The following is a 19,632-nucleotide window of genomic DNA, read 5'->3' as shown; positions in this document are numbered from 1 at the left end:
ATATCTTATTCAAAGAAAGTCCATCGCTGGAAACTTATTTTTATTTTACTGTGAGCGAAGTTATACACAAAACTCACCCTCCTTATGGCTGAGACACAAACATGCTTCAGCTTCGGCTTCGCCTGACGTTACGAGTTCAGCCATAGCTTTGCCCTCGCGTTTCGTTTGACAATCGTAAAAAAAAGAACGGAATGTTATGTAATGTGACTCCAAACGGAAGCTCTAGTTCAAATTTCCTGAACATTTGCTTTGTCTGACAGCTCAACAGATATTTGTGTTTCAGCCATTATTGCTTTCGTAAGATCGCAGCAGCGCAATTGGCAACAACGTCAGCATGATCATTTGATTGTTCTCTTTTTTTCAGCAGTTTCTCTGTCTCTTTCAGAATTAAAGAGTATACCATAGAAATTAAAAGAGACCTGCGCAGTAGAGTTGCCAGCTTAATTGGTACAAGCTATAACACAAAGAGCCTTGATGGCTATTGTCATGTCTTAACTTAAGCACAATTAATAATAACCAATACTGACTTGGGTACAAGTAGTTTCCAGGATCGTTTACGATACAATTTATTTTGGAGTTTACGATAAATCGGGGGGAAGGGCTCGATATTTCAAAGTTAAAGTGCTACGGGTATCCAATATAATAGATATCTGCTTTCTCGGAAGTCCCATTTCTTTGAAGAATGGACATGACTTCGTCTTGAGCATGACATCCAGTTACTAGAATCAAGCATGGAGGATTTAAAACCCTCTTTTAATTTTCTTTTTCGAAATAAAAACTATGATTAGAATACGTTTATATCTTTGTATATAACACTGGTCAACGAAATTTTAACTTTTTTTGCCACACGGACTTTTTTGATATTTTTTGCTTTAGTTGGCGATCATAAGAAAATATAAATAGTTAGCAAAAATTTGTTGGCCAAAGATTTTAGTTTATTGACTAATTTGAAATATTGCGAAATAACACAGATCTTGTTAATCAAAACTGTATTTTTTCTATGAACGACTTAATAAATCTTAGATTTTCTTTCACGTTTCGCTTCTGGTTGGTCCTTTTTAACTGCCCAGCAGTAATCCGCTAACATATTTGGGTTTCATTTGCCCTAGTACCGCTTTTCCATATTCAAAATGTGTTGATGGAACCTCTCACCGTGCTCGTCGCTGACAGGCACTAAATTGTCAGGAAAAAAATCCAGGTGGAAGTCTGAAAAGTGGATCTTAAGTGACATGTTGAAACCCAAAGCTTTGTATGTCATTAACAGCTCGCTAACCAACTCCCTGTAGCTGTCACGGTTACCCAACAAATTTGCAACAACATTTTTTAAAGCCTTCCATGCAGATTTTTCTAATTCGCTTAGTTTTTAGACGAGATCCTAATAGTTCTGATTGTTTTTTGGACAAATTTAGATTCCGAACTAAATCATTTAAGTCTCCTTGAGTTATGAAATGTGACACGTTTGCGATTCCTTTAAACTGAAAGTCATCGTCCTCGTCAACACATTTACATGAAGTGGACGGGTGTGAATGGTCATTCTCAACAGACGTAGTTGCAACTAGTAATAGTTCTGGCAATTTTTTACAATTAGAGACTGGTCTTATAGCCTAAGATAAGTTAGGGTAAATAACAGTATTTTTTTTCTTGTATTTAATACCATTTATGTCAGTGATCTCGCTGTTCAGTCCATATCATGGGTACTACAAACGGCATAGGTCATGCGTCTTTCTTTCAGTCGGTTGAATTTTTTACACACGTTATGCAACAGACATAAGGAGCCCAGGATTTGTCTTGATGGGCGACAGAAAAACCAAAACATTGGTGATAACACTCCAGCACAAGATTCTTAAAATTTCGTCTTTGTTTTTTGAATGTCAGTTCTCCGCAAACATAACATAAATAGATAGGATCATTGTTACACTTCCTCGACATGTTCACAGGGTTAATAACAAAAAAATGCTAAAACAAAAAGGTGTTCAATGCAACCACAAATATTTTTAAAACGGTTTACTTGGAAGCACTTCTATTAATTTGCTGCGTAGTACAAGTTTTGAGTTATACCGTATCACAACAAAACTGAGGCTAATTGACACTTGACAATTGTGATTTAATATTGAGACTAGATTGACAAAACAAAATTAGCTATCAAAGTTCGTGTGACAAAACCAGTGTAATTTTAAACACTAATTTTCTGGAAAAATTATAGTAAGATAGGTACTCGTAAGTCTTCTGTATGAATTTGATTTGTTTTTCTATTTTTGTGATAGCTTCATATTGAATGCACATGAAATCTTGATACTGTTTTAAAGACTTTGAATAGTTAAACATATTTTAATAAAAGATCTAATTCAGAAAAATCTTAAATATACGTAATGTAGTGTCCAAGTACGATGCAATTTCGTCCTTTAAAACTTGGTTTGTATTTCTCTAAAATACTTTAGAACTCAAAAAGCCAGCCGATAAACGACAAGCTTTTTCAAACTATTTGCACACGACTTACCTTCTTAGGTATTATTATTATTATTTTTTGAAGGTTATTTGCCATTTCTCCTTAAACAAAAGATCTTAACTTCCACCCTTACACACGATGGACATTTTTCGTTTCCATCTGTCTTCAAATAGATAATCATCCAATAAATCTTGACAGGATTATCTAGTTGATTTATTAAGACGAAATGTGTAAAAAACTGAGATATACCTAACATATACCTAAAACAGACAATATGATAAAGGTGTGTATAAAATTGGAGATCCTTGTTATTTCTTTTTATATATATAGATATGATATGTATGTATGTACGTTTGACTGTCTACAGATTTAAAACACCTCGTTTTAAAGAAAAAAGTTTCCAATTCTCATATCGTACATTGCCAGGATATCAACACTTTTACTAAAAATTTTATATTTATTTCTTGTGTATGTATTTAACTATACGAAGGATTGTAAAATCCTTTAAGCGGATTAAAACAAATGAATTGAAATAAATTATTATTTTCTGTTTTTCTATATATATTTGTTACTTTTTTTGACAATTTTAATCCTTAAACCTTAAGTCAAAGACAACTCTGTTAAAACTTCATAAAAATTCACTTTGTAGGTTTTGCAATTTAGGTTGGTATAAAGTAGATACTGCTCCTGCGAGCGAATATCCTTTTGAAAATCAAGAACGCCCATTCGTTTTATTGTGAATTTTGAAAAACACACTTTATACGAAAACATCCTTCGAATATTGTAGTTTTCCTCTTTCCAATTTCAAAGGGTTGTTGTTGTGAAGTTCTTTTATGCAAATTAGAGAGCAAAAAGGGGGTTGATCACTCCGGAAATGAGCTGGGATTTTCAATAAAACAAAATACTTACTTTACCCTTTGTAGCTTACTCTTAGCTTCACAAATTTATTGATTAATGTGTCTGATGTTCTTGTGTTGATGTATGAATCTTGTGTTGACGTAACACAAACAAACGAAAAAATATTGAGCTGAAATAGTTTTGTTTACAAATCCTTGACCGCGAACATTATTATGCATAAATCCACATCAGTGATGCCACTTTATTTCTTGTATTTATTGTTGTTCTTGAGTGAAACAGTGGAGTGAAGGAATGTTTGTTTCTATTCCTGGGAAGTGAAGGTATAGCGAACCTAAACAAACATATTCCTTATACCGTTCATGTACTGTACAGACAAGAATACGATTTGATTTTAATTGAAAAAGGACCTTAAAAATGGAGAAGAGTCCTTTTTAATGGTGGCTACCGCAACACTACCTCGAGATATATTCCCTGCTCCTCTTTTTTTTCTTTTTTAATTTTGTTTTCTTTTCTCCTGTTGTGTTCTCCTGGACGACGCACGGACGGACGATTGTTGTGTCTTATGTGTGGTGTGTTTATTTTACTCATATCTGGTTTTGGCCAGGGCTGAATGCCTCCAGTAAGATAAATATCCATATCCATCCATCCTCATGTGTCTAGGATAATATTAAGGATTCATATTGTGATAGTTCTAGAGGCAGTACAGCGTTTATAAAGCTTCTTGATTGTGTCCATTGGTGATTATAAGGAGGTAGAGCTAGAGGAACTAAAAGTGTAGTAAAATTTGGTGAAGAATGTTTGAACGTTATCATCTTTTGAAATTGATTTAAGGAAAAAAAAAGAGTTGAGCTCACAAGACACAAGAAAATATTTAGGCATCAGAAAACTTCACCTTGTTTGCGAAATCAAAGCAAAACAACTTCGAGAAGTGTACTGCCTGTATCAGACACATGATTGGAGTCATTGAAGCTTTTAAAGAGAAAAAAAAGGAATTCAAATGTATGGGCAATGGATAATCTATCCTGATTCTGGTATTTATTTTGGCAAGGCAGCTTTTGAAATTAAGGTTTCATCCTTCCTCTAGTTAATGTATAAGGTTTTGCATAACGAGGTGGAACTTTAACATACACCAAAGACTTTTAACTGTCAATCAACACATAGTTCAAAATTATATTAATTGTGCTTGGCAACCGAATCAATTTAAGGATGTACCTCAGGAGTTTTTTTTTGGCAGTTTCAGGATTCTGGAGCGTGTAGCATTATAGCTTTGGAAGTTTCGAGAAACGTTCGATATTTTAAGCTAAATAAGATATTTTTGTTTCTATAAACTTTGTGTCAAACAAACCCAATCGCATTCTTCGAAGCAGATAGTTTTTTGAAAAGGTGTCTTTCCATTTTCATGTTGCTTGTAAATGTGAAATGTAATTACTGGTATTCTTTAAGTGTTTGTAAGGGAGCCTATTTATCATGAGCTAAACTGACTCGGATGATTCTGCTAAAAAATACGAAGTCATTCGCGTACACAAATATCTTTGCATGTTTTCTAGCAGGTCTTCAATGTAGAGACGAAGAGCAGGATGACTGAAATTGTACCCTTGTTTTAGTCCTAATAAAGAAAGGACCGGGTATTACGGTTAAATTGTTTAAGGGGAGAAATGCAACTGAAGGAGAGAAAAATTTCTTGCAACGTCTCAAAAAACCTAGACATCTTGCGGCATTTTTGGCAAAATCGCGTACTTGATCGCTATACAAAAGGTGCTTGCACATTCCGAGGATTTCAAGATTTTCCGTTTCGTTGATGATGAAGTGTCACTCATAGATAGTGGCAAAGAGGGTTTATCTCGCTTTAACGATACAAGACAGCATTGCGTTTTTGAAGCATTAAGTTCCAAGCGATTTTTTATTCCGCATTGTACAATGTAATGTAGGCCCAATTCCAGTTCCTCCACTCCAGACACTCCTTTAGTTAGCTCTATTGATAAAGCCAACTTATTTGCAAGGCAGTTCGCCGAAAATTCCAACTTACCAGATAGTGTCATGACTCCTCCAGTTCTTGAACGCGTAAATGATTTTATGGGACCAATCTTTTTTCGTACTCGAACTGTGGCGAGAGTTCTTAAAGATCTCAACATCCATAAATCCGCTGGCCCAGATGGTATCCCCGCTATTATTCTGAAGAGGTGTTCTTCCACGGTAGCAAAACCACTGCGTAAGCTTTTCCATCTATGCTATTCTTCTGGGCTCGTTCCGAGTAGTTGGAAAACAGCATTTGTTCAGCCTATTCCAAAAAATGGCGAATCTTCTTCTTCCACAAATTACCGACCGATAGCACTAACGTCCCTTCTTTCTAAGGTCATGGAAACGCTGATTAATTATCAGCTTAAGAAATATCTTGAGGAACGGAAGCTTCTTAATGACCGGCAGTACGGCTTTCGTAGCAATAGGTCCACTGGTGATCTCATGGTTCATCTCACCGAACACTGGAACAGATCTTTACATCGTTTTGGAGAAAGTAAGATTATTGCACTTGATATTTCAAAGGCATTTGATAAAGTTTGGCATCTTGCTCTCTTATCGAAAATGCGTGCTTTCGGTATCGACGAATCTCTTCTTCGTTGGATTAGAAATTTTCTTTCGAACCGTTCAATACAAGCTGTTTTGGACGGATTGAAGTCTGAAACTCATAAAATAAACGCTGGTGTGCCCCAGGGCTCCGTTTTGTCTCCGACCCTCTTCCTCATTTTTATAAATAATCTCCTGTCTGCTACTTCTAATCCAATACATTGTTTCGCTGACGATAGCACTCTAAGCTTTTCATATTCGTTTCCAGACTCACAACCCTCCTCTTCGGATGTGGAACTGCAACGACAAAATATGATTAGCTCATTAAATTCCGACTTACACAGCATTGTACAATGGGAAATAAAAAATCGTGTGGAATTTAATGCTTCGAAAACGCAATGCTGTCTTGCTTCGTTAAAGCGAGATAAACCCTATTTGCCACTATCTATGAGTGGCACTTGCATCAACGAAACAGAAAATCTTGACATCCTCGGAATGTGCATCAGCATCCACCTTTTGTGGAGCGATCACATACGTGATGTTGCCAAAAATGCCGCAAGATGTCTAGGTTTTTTGAGACGTTGCAAGAAATTTTTTTTTCCGTCTGATCTGGCTACAATCTACAAAACCTATATACGTCCGAAACTTGAATATAACTCTCATCTCTGGGCTGGTGCTCCAGTAATTTATTTAAGCCTCTTGGACAGTATTCAAAACAGAGCTTTTAAAATGATTGGTGACATTAACATCATCAACTCGTTTACATCACTCGAACATCGACGCAAGGTTTCTTGCCTCACCCTTTTTTACCGTTATTTTAACGGACTATGCTCTAGTGAAATAGCCAGTTGCATTCCTCCCCTTAAACAATTAAACCGTAATACCCGCGCTTCTAGGAATGCCCATCAGTTTACCCTTGAGCCCAACTTCGGACGTACTATGAAGTACAGAGATTCCTTTTTTAGCCGTACTACGCGAATGTGGAACGCCTTGCCACGCTCTATCTTTCCCTGTCATTGCAATGTTCAGAAATTTAAAACCAATGTACACCGACACCTCCTATCCAACCCTTCCCTCTTTTCCTAATGCTCACACTGTGTCTTTGGCATATTAAAGGTATAAAAAACCCTTTTAGTGTTTGCTAATTATAAAAAAAAAAAAAAAGTTCCACATCCGAAGAGGAGGGTTGTGAGTCTGGAAACGAATATAAAAAGCTAAGAGTGCTATCGTCAGCGAAACAATGTATTGGATTAGAAGTAGCAGACAGGAGATCATTTATAAAAATGAGAAAGAGGGTGGGAGATAAAACGGAGCCCTGGTGCACACCAGTATTTATTTTATGAGTTTCAGACTTCAATCCGTCCAAAACAACTTGAATTGAACGGTTCGAAAGAAAATTTCTAATCCAACGAAGAAGAGATTCGTCGATACCGAAAGCACGCATTTTCAATAAGAGAGCAAGATGCCAGACTTTCTCAAATGCCTTTGAAATATCAAGTGCAATAATCTTACTTTCCCCAAAACGATGTAAAGATCTGTTCCACTGTTCGGTGAGATGAACCATGAGATCACCAGTGGAGCTATTGCTTCGAAAGCCGTATTGCCGGTCATTAAGAAACTTCCGTTCCTGAACATATTTATTAAGCTGATAATTAATCAGCGTTTCCGTGACCTTAGAAAAAAGGACGTTAGTGCTATCGGTCGGTAATTTGTGGGAGAAGAAGACTCGCCTTTTTATGGGATTGGCTGAACAAATGCAGTTTTCCAACTACTCGGAACGAGCCCAGAAGAATAGGATAGATGGAAAAGCTAACGCAGTGATTTTGCTACCGTGGAAGAACACCTCTTCAGAATAAAAGCCGGGGTACCATCTGGGCCAGTGGATTTATGCAGTGATAGATAGATAGTGGATAGTGGATTTATGAATGTTGAGATCTTTAAGAACTCTCGCCACAGTTTTAAGTACGAAAAAAAATTGGTCTCATAGAATCATTTACGCATTCCAGAACTGGAGGAGTCATGACACTATCTAGTAAGGTGGAATTTAAGGTGAACTGCCTTGCAAATAAGTTGGCTTTATCAATAAAGCTTACTAAGGGAGTGTCATTGACAACAAGCGTATGAACCGAGGAAGAAGAAGAAGAATTTCTCATGTTTTTTACGAATAACCAAAAATTCCTACTGCCTTTGAGACATTGCAGTATTTTTCGCCGTAATGTTTGGTCATGTAAAAATTTGTTCCCTCGAATATAGGCGCTGCAATCCTTCCTGGCTCGCTAACACCTTTTTCAGTTTCATTCCAACCTACGTAACGTTTTCGATTATGTATGTCTTTAACCATCTTTCCAAATTAAAGAGTTATATATCATCCAGGAGAACTTAAAAGATAAATGCCTCATGATCTTCCGAATCTTAAGCAAAAAACGTATACAGTTTTTTCCATCAATGTACATAGATATATCTCTACAATGTTGGTAAGGCTGAACATATGATCTACTGTGGAGTAATCCTTTATGAATCTGAGTTGGAATTAGTTAAGAAGATGGTTATTTTTGGTCCAAATGGCGCGACAACATATCAGGGTTTCCATACAAATTTTTATCGCTTGTTGAAAAATACGATTCCTTTTGAAATTTTTTCATAAATGTGAGGGGTACTAACTTCCCATAGGGAGTTATTGTAATGGGTCCGATTTGTCAAATTGAAAATTTTGACATTTCTCGACGTTTCAAGGTCCCTAGAGTCGAAATAAAAGATTTTTAGAAAGATGTCTGTGCGTGCGTGTGTACGTACGTTCGTACGTCCGTACGTCCGTACGTCTGTACGTCCGTACGTTCGTGACGTTTTTTTCGTCGTCCATAGCTCAAGAACCAGAAGAGATATCGACTTCAAATAAATTTCGTTATACAGATAATAAGGCAGAAAGATGCAGAAAGGGCTCTCAAGAAAATTGCGTGGGTGGTTTTTTTACCATAGCAGTTTAAAAAAAAGGTGAAAATTTTGGTTAACCCTAAATATCTTACGAACCAAAAACGCTAGAAACTTGAATTAAATTTTATATAATAAACTGTAACGTGATCTCAAAGAAGTATATTTTTTGAAAAAAATCTATCTAACGGTTTTTTTTCTAAATCAAAAAAACTGAGAAAAAAAATTTGTCACCTCCTAAATTTAACGACTAACATACGATTTCATCTCCAAAACAATTTTGAGCAACGGAGAATAATGTTTTTGAAATCTGATAAAATTTTAAGAAAAATCGAATTGACAGTTTTTTTTATAAAAAATAAAAATCTAAAAAAAACATTACTCAAAGTTCGTAAAAATTAAATATCGATTCAAATATCTCTTCAAAAACTTAAAATTTAGGCTTCAAGCTTATTTTATCTTACAAAAAACATTGTTTTCAACATTCAGTAAAGTTTTGAGAAAAATCGAATTGACAGTTTTTTTTACAAAAAATAAAAACCTAACAAAAATTAATAAATGTTGGTTAAAAATTGATTTTCGACTCAAATATCTTTTCAAAACTTTGAGATATTGGCTTTCATTTACTTCTATCTTTCAAAAAATATTGTTTTCAACATTCAGTAAAATTTTGAGAAAAATCGAATTGACAGTTTTTTTTATAAAAAATTAAAAACCGAACAAAAATTAACAAAAGTTGGTAAAAATTGAATATGGATTCAAATATCTTTTCAAAAACTTGAAAGTTAGACTTCAAACTTATTTTATCTTATAAGAAATATAGTTTTAAGCATTCTGAAAGATATTGAGAAAAATCGAATTGACAGTTTTTTTACAAAAAATAAAAACATTAAAAAAAATTTATAAAAGCTGGTAAAAACTGATTTTCGACTCAAATATCTTTTCAAAAATTGTAGATATTGGCTTTTAACTACTTTTATCTTTTAAAAAATATTGTTGTTAACATTTAGTAAAATTTCGAAAAAAATCGAATTGATAGTTTTTGTACAAAAAATTAAATACCTAAAAAAAAATTTAACCAAAGTTGGTAAAAATTGATTTTCGACTCAAATATCTTTTCAAAACTATAAAATATTGGCTTCAAACTAATTTTATCTTATAGAAAATATTGTTTTCAACATTCTGTAGAATTTTGAAGAAAATCGAATTGACAGTTTTTTTACAAAAAAATAAAACTCTAAAAAAAACAATACTAAAACTTGGTAAAAATTTACTTTCGACTCAAATAGCTTTTCAAAAATTAAAAATATTGGCTTCAAACTTATTTTATTTTACAGAAAATATTGTTTTCGATATTCAGTGATTTTTATATAAAAATCCAACAGTCAGTTTTTCATAAAAAATAAAATCTACAAAAAATAGTACGCAAATTTGGTAAAAATTGATACGAGTACATATAGACAAACTTTTAAGCAAGACAAATCGACAGACGGGGTGGGAAGTTATCAGTGTGGGTCGCATCCCAGCCTCTTTTACGACTAAAATATGATTTCATCTCAAAAACAATTTTGTGCAACGAAGAATAATGTTTTTGACATTTGATAGCATTTTCAAAAAAATCGAATTGACAGTGTTTTTTATAAGAAATAAAAATCTGAAAAAAAACATTACTCAAGGTTGTTTAAAATTGAATATTGATTCAAATATCTTTTCAAAAACTTTAAATTTAGGCTTCAAACTTATTTTTTCTTATAAGAAATACTGTTGTCAACATTTTGAGAAAAATCGAATTGACAGTTTTCTTACAAAAAATAAAAACCTACAAAAAAAATTAATAAAAGTTGGTAAAAATTGATTTTCGACTCAAATATCTTTTCAAAACTTTGAGATATTTGCTTTAATTTACTTTTATCTTTCAAAAAATTTTGTTGTCAACATTCAGTAAAATTTTGAAAAAAATGGAATTGACAGTTTTTTTTTACAAAAAAATTCAAAACCGAAATATGGGCTTCAAACTAATTTTATCTTAAAAGAAAAATTGTTGTTAACATTCGATAAAATTTTGAAAAAAATCGAAGTGACAGTTTTTTTACAAAAAATAAAACTCTAAAAAAAAACAATACCAAAACTTGGTAAAAATTTACTTTCGACTCAAATAGCTTTTCAAAAATTAAAAATAGTGTCTTCAAACTTATTTTATTTCCGTTTTTTTCATAAAAAATAAAATCTACAAAAAATAGTACCCAAATTTGGTAAAAATTGATACGAGTACATATAGACAAAGTTTTAAGCAAGACAAATCGACAGATGGGATGGGAAGTTATCAGTGTGGGTCGCATCCCAGCCTCTTTTTATTGATTTTGTAATTGTCAATCAATTCGATGTTTTAGCTTTCAATATAACGTTTGGGCCTTAAAAGACCCATATTGTTGTCCAAATTAAACTGCTTGAAGACCCAAACTATGAATCAGTAGTTAAGATTGTACCTTGTTAGCGAACAAACCACTTCAAGGTAAATAATAAATACAAAAATAAAAACAAACTTTTAGTAATTGGTTAAATAGAAACCTTATTGCTTATATACCATGGTTTGTAAACTAACCCCATGCAAAAATGCTAGAGCCACCGTCGAATATGCTCACGAGAACTAGGGCTGCCATATAAAACAATTTTGCTTTCATTCGTCTATAAAATATTTCGCCAATCCTGGACATGGGGAATGGCAAACTTAAATCTTTGGCAATGTGTTTCTTTTTACTTGTTAAATATGAAATGATGACAACTTTTAGGGTGACAGTTGTCCATAGCCTGGTTTAAAAAATTAAATCTCTTTATTGATTGGAATTCAAAATTCTTTGCAAGATGTTTGACAAACCCCAGTATTGAACTATAGTTTTGACAACATTAGAATAGAAGTGGGTTCGGAAATACACTCATTCTTTTTTCAAAAAGAAAGTTGTTTTTCGTTTTGATTATTGTTATCCTCCTATTATCTAAGCGGACATTATATCCTGCGCAAATCAGTAAGTATTAAATTGAATATAAAAATGTTAATGCATATGACGTCCTCACTGCGACACACCTGCCTCATCAGGATTCGTCATTGAGTCAATCCGAAATCCTTGTTTCAACATATGCTGCAAATGAAACGAATTTGCATACCTATGCACATTGTACCTATCCTTCTTTTGAACGGCACAATGTTTGAGATTAATTGAAAAGTCCCTTTCTCCGTCATAATTGAAAAATATTATTTTTTTATAAAAAAGTATATTCGGTAAAAAAATTAAAAGGAAAAGGAGAAGAAAAATTTAAACAATATGCAAACTGACAAGGGCGACCTCACACCCTTCATCTCCTTCATTTTTATATAGTAACTGACAACATTTTTTCTATATCCTATCCTTTTTATTAATTTATTTTGATTTATTGACTTTTAATCAGAAATGGCAAAGTCATCAGCATTTTTATTTTCATATCATGGTGATGTTGTTGTTCGTTAATTTAATTTGAAAACTTTCGCAGACTCGGCTAAATGCCAAACAATAACCAGGATAAAAAGAAAATGAAACAGATGAAATAGGATATTAGTATCCTTTTGGTTGGCGCCAATTCTAATTTTTAACCCCTTACATCAAGGAAATTATCTTTTGCTAAGAACAATTATTTTTAATGGAAAAATTAAGCAGCATAAACGTGGACACACAGCTTATAACAAGGGCTTGAAGTAAGAACCATGCTGTGATGGCATGGCCCGGTAGGGTGTGGAATTTTGAACTTTGTGGGGTCAAATGTGCTTACTCAAAATAATAAAAAAAAAGATTCATAAAATAAAATAAAAACTTTTTGTTTTTCTTATCAACAAAAAAAGGGTTAGTCTTCTTCATATCTACCACCGCCCACGACTGACAGCGACTCCGGGACCGGGCGTTACATTAGGATGGGATAGGATAGGAGTGTTCATTTTGGATGTTAAAAATTAGCCGAGATTTATAATTGGTCTGCGTCTGAAAACTGAAATAATTTTGTTCTGCGTTTGTTTACTTTTGTAACGTTTTTCTTGTTTGTTTTTGAAATTAATAAAATATATGAGTCAGTTCTGCCTTCATACTTATTTTTAAAATGTGGTTTGGTTAACTGAACGTTAAAACACCAATGATATAAAAATCAATTTACTGTAACTTTTGGTTTTTCTATATGGTTTGGTTTTGGGGTGTGTGCGAAGGATTCTTTTGTTTTTGTTTCTCGTGAAAAAAAGACGAACGACTTGTGGCTCCCCCTTAGCATAAATCACATGCGAAATCTTCGAAAGATTTATGGGGTGTTAATATCTCATTTGAATGTAAAAAGTTCGGTGTCTCGTCCTTTCCCAATGAGATGTGTGTTTTTTGTTTTTGTCTCTTTTGCTAAACTATTGAAAGTAAAATGTTGATAAAAAAAGTATAATATTCAATTTAAAGCTGTAGATTCTTTAACTTAAAGAAACACAAGCAAAAAGTGGGCGGAAAATACCCCTTGTTCCACATCATGTTTCGATGTTTTGCCATCATTTAAAGATAATTCAAACACTTTTCTCAATCAATATTGAATTAAGATCTGCTTCCTTATACGCCTAAGACTGTTTGTCCTGCAAATTGAATTAGTACAGATATCGGGAAAACGGCAAAACGACTTCATCTGCGAATTTTCCTTACAAACAGGTAAAAACTTTTAATAGAACTGTTAACCAATATGAAAAAACAAACTGAAGCTGTTTTAATATATTTTTCATGAACTTCAACTTGCCTCCTAAATAGTGACGAGTACGTACTTCTTCCAAGACTTGGTTACAAAATGAAATTCTTTGTGGAATAAGAAACCGACTAAGGAAAATCGGAATAAGTTCATACAAGATAGAAATTCCATTAAAAAATACTACAATATCCCAAAGGAAGCAAAAAGTTTTCAGTTCTAAAGCTTATGAGCCAGAGTTTGCTGTTGATGAAACGTTTCCAGAATTGACATTTACAAATCCGATGGCCCAAATAGTATTGTTCTGAATACCTTTTTTTCAACGATCGTAAAACTTTGCATAAGCTTTTTCATCTGTCTTACAGTATAGCAGAGGTTTCCTTTCGAATAAATAGAAAACATCATTACTTTGTCCAGCCTATTCGTAACTATCATCCGATTGATTTTACTTCCCTACCTTCCAAGGTCATGAAAACCCTGATTAATCGTCAGTTTAAAAAATGTCGTGAAGAACGAAAGAATCTAAAGGACTATAAGTGTAGCTTGCGTAGCAACTAAGATTATTGAAATTCATAGCATTTAATAGAGGCTGTAGTTGAGTTTTTTTTTTTATATAAAATGAATGCTGGTGGTCGCCACAGCACGGTTTTATTTTCTTTAAAAATTATCCATTTTTCTGCTACTTCTGGCCAACTACATTACCCAGTTAATTATAAAACCATGCCTAATTTAATGCTTCTACTTCTCAATGCTGTCTCCTGTCGTTGAAGAGTAACCCATCAACAACGCCGCTATCCACGATTTACGCCAGTATAGACTATCAGTTCGAGAATCGCAGATCGTCTAAGTGTTTATCACTTAGGTATTCGTCATTGCAAATATTCTGTTAAGTGCTGATATTTTCTCCGACAACCCCTCATTCGAGTACACACCCTCTGACCAAGCCGTGATCTTTAAGCCATTATTTAGTGCGCTCTACGAAGCATGATTAATAGGCGAAGGTGTCTGTTTTTTAATCCAGCAATACTTTTTTCGGAGTTTTTCAATTTGACAGTTAATTTATGCTCAGTTAGTTTTGGCATTCTTGACTAATAGAAATACTCCTGAACATTGAAATATTGCTACCATTCGCGCTACCAAAAATTGTCGTATTTGGAGTGATCATAATCGACAAGCCATTGTTGAGAAGTCGCTCGGGCCTTAGCATCCTTGAAAAGTCACTGTTTTTGGTGTTTTCTATGCAAAAAGAATCATTGGCTCATATTTCTAAAGAAATGAAGTCGGTCATAATGTTACAGTTTACAGTTACAGGAGACATGATTTTTCGTCAATCAACTTATCGAAGGAAACTTTTGGTGAGCGCATTATATCGCGTCGTATGTATGAGGTGTGCGTTTTAACATCGATTAACTATTTTTTATGTTTCACCCCATGCCATGGAGAGAATATTTGGCTCAATAATACAGACAAACGATATGGTGAAGCTAATGTCTTACGGATAAAATTAAATTATACACATTTTATTAACTTCCCATAGGAAGTTCTTGTAGTTTGTCGAAGCGAACATTTTTACATTTCTCTGAGTTTCAAAGATTTTCAGAGCGATATCTGTGTTTGTGTGCGTACGGACCCAAAATTAATTAATAAGAGAAAAGAGGCTGGGATGCGGACCCACACTGATAACTTCCCATCCCGTCTGTCTATTTGTCTTGCTTAAGAGTTTCTAGTTTTTCGTGTTTGGTTTAAAAAGTTGTTAGTTGAATTATTCTTAAAAAAATTAAAATTACCAACAATATTTTTCAAGAAAGAATTAGTTTAGTTTGAAAATCTAGTTTTGTTAAATAGATTTTTAGTCGAAAAATTTTGTTACCAATTTAAGAAGCATTTCTTAAATTCTTACAAATTAAATGAATGATATTAATTTGATAGATATCAATAACCGAACATCAATTTTTACCAAATTTGAGTACTGTTCCTTTTAGATTTTATTTTTTAAGGAAAAAACGGACGATTTTTATTAAGCTAGTAAATATCGGAAACAATATTTTCTGTGAAATAAAAATAGTTTGAAGACAATATTTTTAATTTTTGAAAAGCTATTTGAGTCGGAAGTAAACTTTTACGAAGTTTTACTATTGTTTTATTGTTCAATTTTTATTTTTTGTTAAAAAACTGTAAATTCGATTTTTCTCAATTTTTTTAAAATGTTGAAGACAATATTTATCATAAGTTAAAATAACATGGAAGCCATATTCTTTAATTTTTGCAAAGATATTTGAGTCGAAAATCAATTTTGACCAACTTTTGTTAAATTTGTTAAAGTTTTTATTTTTTGTACAAAAACTGTCAATTCGATTTTTTTGAAAGTTTAACTTAATTTTTAAATTGCTATGGTAAAAAAAAGCACCCACGCAATTTTCTTGAGAGCCCTTTCTGCCTTATTATCTATATAACAAAATTTATTAGAAGTCGATATTTCTTCTGGTTCTTGAGCTATGTACTACGAAAAAAACGTAGCGAACGTACGTACATACGCTCGCACAGACATCTTCCTAAGGTCCATTCAATTACTCGGATATGCAGATGATATTGACATAATTGGAAGGTCATAGCGTGATGTCAGTGGAGCGTTTTTGAGGAATGCGACTGAAGCGAAGAAGATGGGTTTAGGGGTCAATGAGAGCAAGACCAAGTATATGTTGTCATCAAAAAAGAACATTAAACAACGATGCATTGGACAAAACGTCACCATACTCGTAGACAACTATAACTTCAAGGTAGTTAAGGACTTTTTCTTTCTAGGCCCGGCTATTAATTTAGACATAAGAATAAGTTTTGCAAATCGCTGCTTCTTTGGACTTAGAAGGCAATTGAGAAGTAAAGTCCTCTCTCGAGCATCTAAAACCACCTTCTATAAGACACTCATCATCCAGGTTCTTATTTATGGCGCTGAGGCCTGGACACTGTCAAAGAAAGATGAGAGCGTCTTAGGATGCTTCGAGAGATGGAGAATGGAGGAGAAGATATAACGCCGAGCTCTACAGGCAGTACAGCGACTCTTACCTAGTTAGTTAAAGTCCAACGGCTTAGATGGCTGGTTCATGTAGAGCGAATGGACATCAACGCTCCAGTCCGGAAGGTCCTCGAATCCAATACCGAGGGACGGCGCAGTAGAGGAAGACCGCAACTCAGTTGGCGCACCCAGATGGGTGAAGACCTCAACCAACTTGGCGTGCGAGACTTCAGGCAGCTAGCTAGGGACCCAGCTCCGCCTCGGACTCTAGCTCCACCTTAAGTAGGTAATTACTAAAAAATGACGTTTTTGCCATTTGGCACCAAGTTTTTTTTACAAAAAATACAAAACCTAAAAACACATTACTAAAACTTGGTAAACATTTATTTTCGACTCAAATATCGTTTCAAAACTTTGGAATATTTGCCTTAAACTACTTTCTTCCTTTAAAAAATATTGCTTTCAACATTCAGTAAAATGTTGAGAAAAATCTAATTGATAGTTTTTTTTTCACAAAAAATAAAAACCTAACAAAAAACAATACTGAAAGTTTGTAAAAATTTACTTTCGACTCAAATAGCTTTCTAAAAATTCAAAATATTGTCTTCAAAATCTTTTTATTTCACAGAAACTATTGTTTTCAATATTCAGTAGTTTTTTTTTATAAAAATCAAATAGTCCGTTTTTTCATAAAATAATAAAATCGCAAATTTGGTTAAAATTGATGTTCGGTTCTTATTATCTCTCAAATTAATTTAATTCATCAAATTTGTAAAAATTTAAGAAATGCTACTTAATTTGGTAAAAATTTGTTTTCGAGTAAAAATCTATTTGACAAAACTAGATTTTTAAACTGAAATATTTCTTTACATGAAAATCGTTTTGTGTAATTTAAAAATGTTTAAGAATAATTCAACTACAAACTTTTAAGCGAGACAAATCGACAGACGGGATTTGAAGTTATCAGTATGGGTCGCATCCCAGCTTCTTGATGTTTTCTAAATTTCATTAAAATTTTTATAAGAAATAGACAGTTCTTTGATACAAATTTAAATCTACAAAAAATAGTACCTGCTCAAAATTGGTAAAAATTTGTTGTTTTAAAAATCTAATGAACAAAAACAGATTTTGGGCTATTTGCTATCAAAATGTCATTAACTCTGTCCCCACAGACAATTCCGTCATACTACTATAACTTCCAGGAATACCCATAAGTTTAGTCTTGAGCTCATTTCAGGCGTTAGTAAAGATATCTTATTTTCAGTTACACATCAAGAATATTTTATTCGTTTCCCAATTCAGTTTTTCTTTTTCATGATGTTTTTGAATACCGAAATACCAATGAATGGGTATTATAAATCCTTCCTAATGTTCCCAATCCCAAATACCTTTATCCATTAAGTGGCTGCAAATTTGACAAACCATACAAAAATGGATGATCCCAATTTAGTTATAGATTAAAATAAATAATTTTTTTCAAAATGCTTTCTCTCAATATAAAAATAAACATCATAAAAACCAATTTGGAGATGCGGGGCATCGATCCCCGTACCTCTCACATGCTAAGCGAGCGCTCTACCATCTGAGCTACATCCCCGTTATTTTATTCCTAGCCAATTTTAGTTTTTCAAAAATAAATTATATACTTATTGGCATAATTAAGGCACCTGTAAAAAAAAACTACAAAATTAAGTATTCAGTGTGCTATAAAACTGAAATCGAAAAAAAGTGAAAGTTTATATCGGCAACGCTTACAAAAATAGACATGAGGTCGTTAAACTGTCGATTGACTTAATTTGTTTTTAAGTGTGAGGCAAACTTGATATTTTTTTTCGAATACTTTCAACTTCAAGTCTCAAAGATAAGGAATTGTTATTTAGCTTAAATATGTATTAATATCTATTAATTGATATTGTTGTTATATTTGAAAATGACAAAATTTGTTGGTAACTTTTTTGGTAAGTTTTATTTCGGCTTTCATAAATTTGTTTATTTTTAAACTTGCTGAGTGGGCCACGCATTGCTGTGGCTAACTTTTTTTGTCATATTACATTGTCGTTAACCATTAAAAAGAACGGTAGGAGAACATCAGACATGGGCACCACCGTGCTTTTTTACATATAAATGTAGATGCCATTTGCAAAAAAAAACATGGCGACCTTCATGACTGATTTTGTGCTACCGTTACACATTATAACAATGAAATTATTTTTTATGAACGAAGTCGGAAACATTAAAAGTGGTACAAGAACTTACTGGTTTGGAATTTAAAGGAGAAGGACCTTGAACACAATTGATCAAAATGTTAGTACATTTGATGGAAAGGAAAAATCAATACGAAAGAATTAAATTTATTAAAAATGTATTATTGTTTTAATTCAAGTTTGTAAGAAATGAGTATACAACAAAGTTTTTGGTAAATATCAATGATAGTTAAACTTATAAATGAGGTAGGTAGGGTTAATAAAGCTTCTCATAACGATATTAAGTATTTTTAAATATTAAGCACTAATCGGTGCACTATATTTTTAATCAACCTGTCTTTTTTTACACAAATAGGTTCGATGGTTTTAATACAAGTGAACGTGCAACATAGAGCTGTCCATAAGAAAAACATGGATTTTTCAAGACTTATTTATAAATGTGGCAAAAACTAAACGAATTGGAAGCTGTAACCTTCTGATGGGTATGGTAGAATCTGACGGTATCATTGTAATACGTGGCAACGGGACCATTTTTCCTTCAAAGTTTGCTTCATCAATATTTCCAGTGATCTTTTTGATGAAAAAACGTGTACCGTTGCATAATTTAGGTGGATTTAAATTATGCAGTAGAATGATAAGTGAACCAATATTTAATTGATGATTATGTGATGGCTTTCCAGATCTAGTGAATTTAAAAATTCAATTGGAAATGTTCACTATCATTTTCATTAACAATACTTTTGATTGATTTAAATGACATCAACAACTGTTTAATCTGGAAGTTAATTTCGTCAACATCAACATTTTTGGCGGCCAATCTACTTATAGACTGAGCCAGTTATGAATCAAGTAATTACTACGTATGATGTTTAAATGGTAGACATGTGCAT

General features: G+C 33.1%; 1 protein-coding gene and 1 non-coding gene across 2 annotated transcripts in view; both read right to left on the bottom strand.

Annotated features, from left to right (window-relative positions):
• Positions 1-19,632, bottom strand: part of LOC129943098 (ras association domain-containing protein 8) — a 447,741-nt gene that overhangs the window by 119,393 nt on the left and 308,716 nt on the right. The window lies entirely within an intron of this gene.
• Trnaa-agc (transfer RNA alanine (anticodon AGC)) lies at positions 18,063-18,135 on the bottom strand. The gene has a single exon. It is a non-coding gene; the product is annotated as a tRNA-Ala (tRNA).

The sequence above is a fragment of the Eupeodes corollae genome, chromosome 1 (assembly GCF_945859685.1).
Source record: "Eupeodes corollae chromosome 1, idEupCoro1.1, whole genome shotgun sequence".
NCBI classification, from domain to species: domain Eukaryota; kingdom Metazoa; phylum Arthropoda; class Insecta; order Diptera; family Syrphidae; genus Eupeodes; species Eupeodes corollae.
This window is presented reverse-complemented; position numbering and strand designations above follow the sequence as displayed.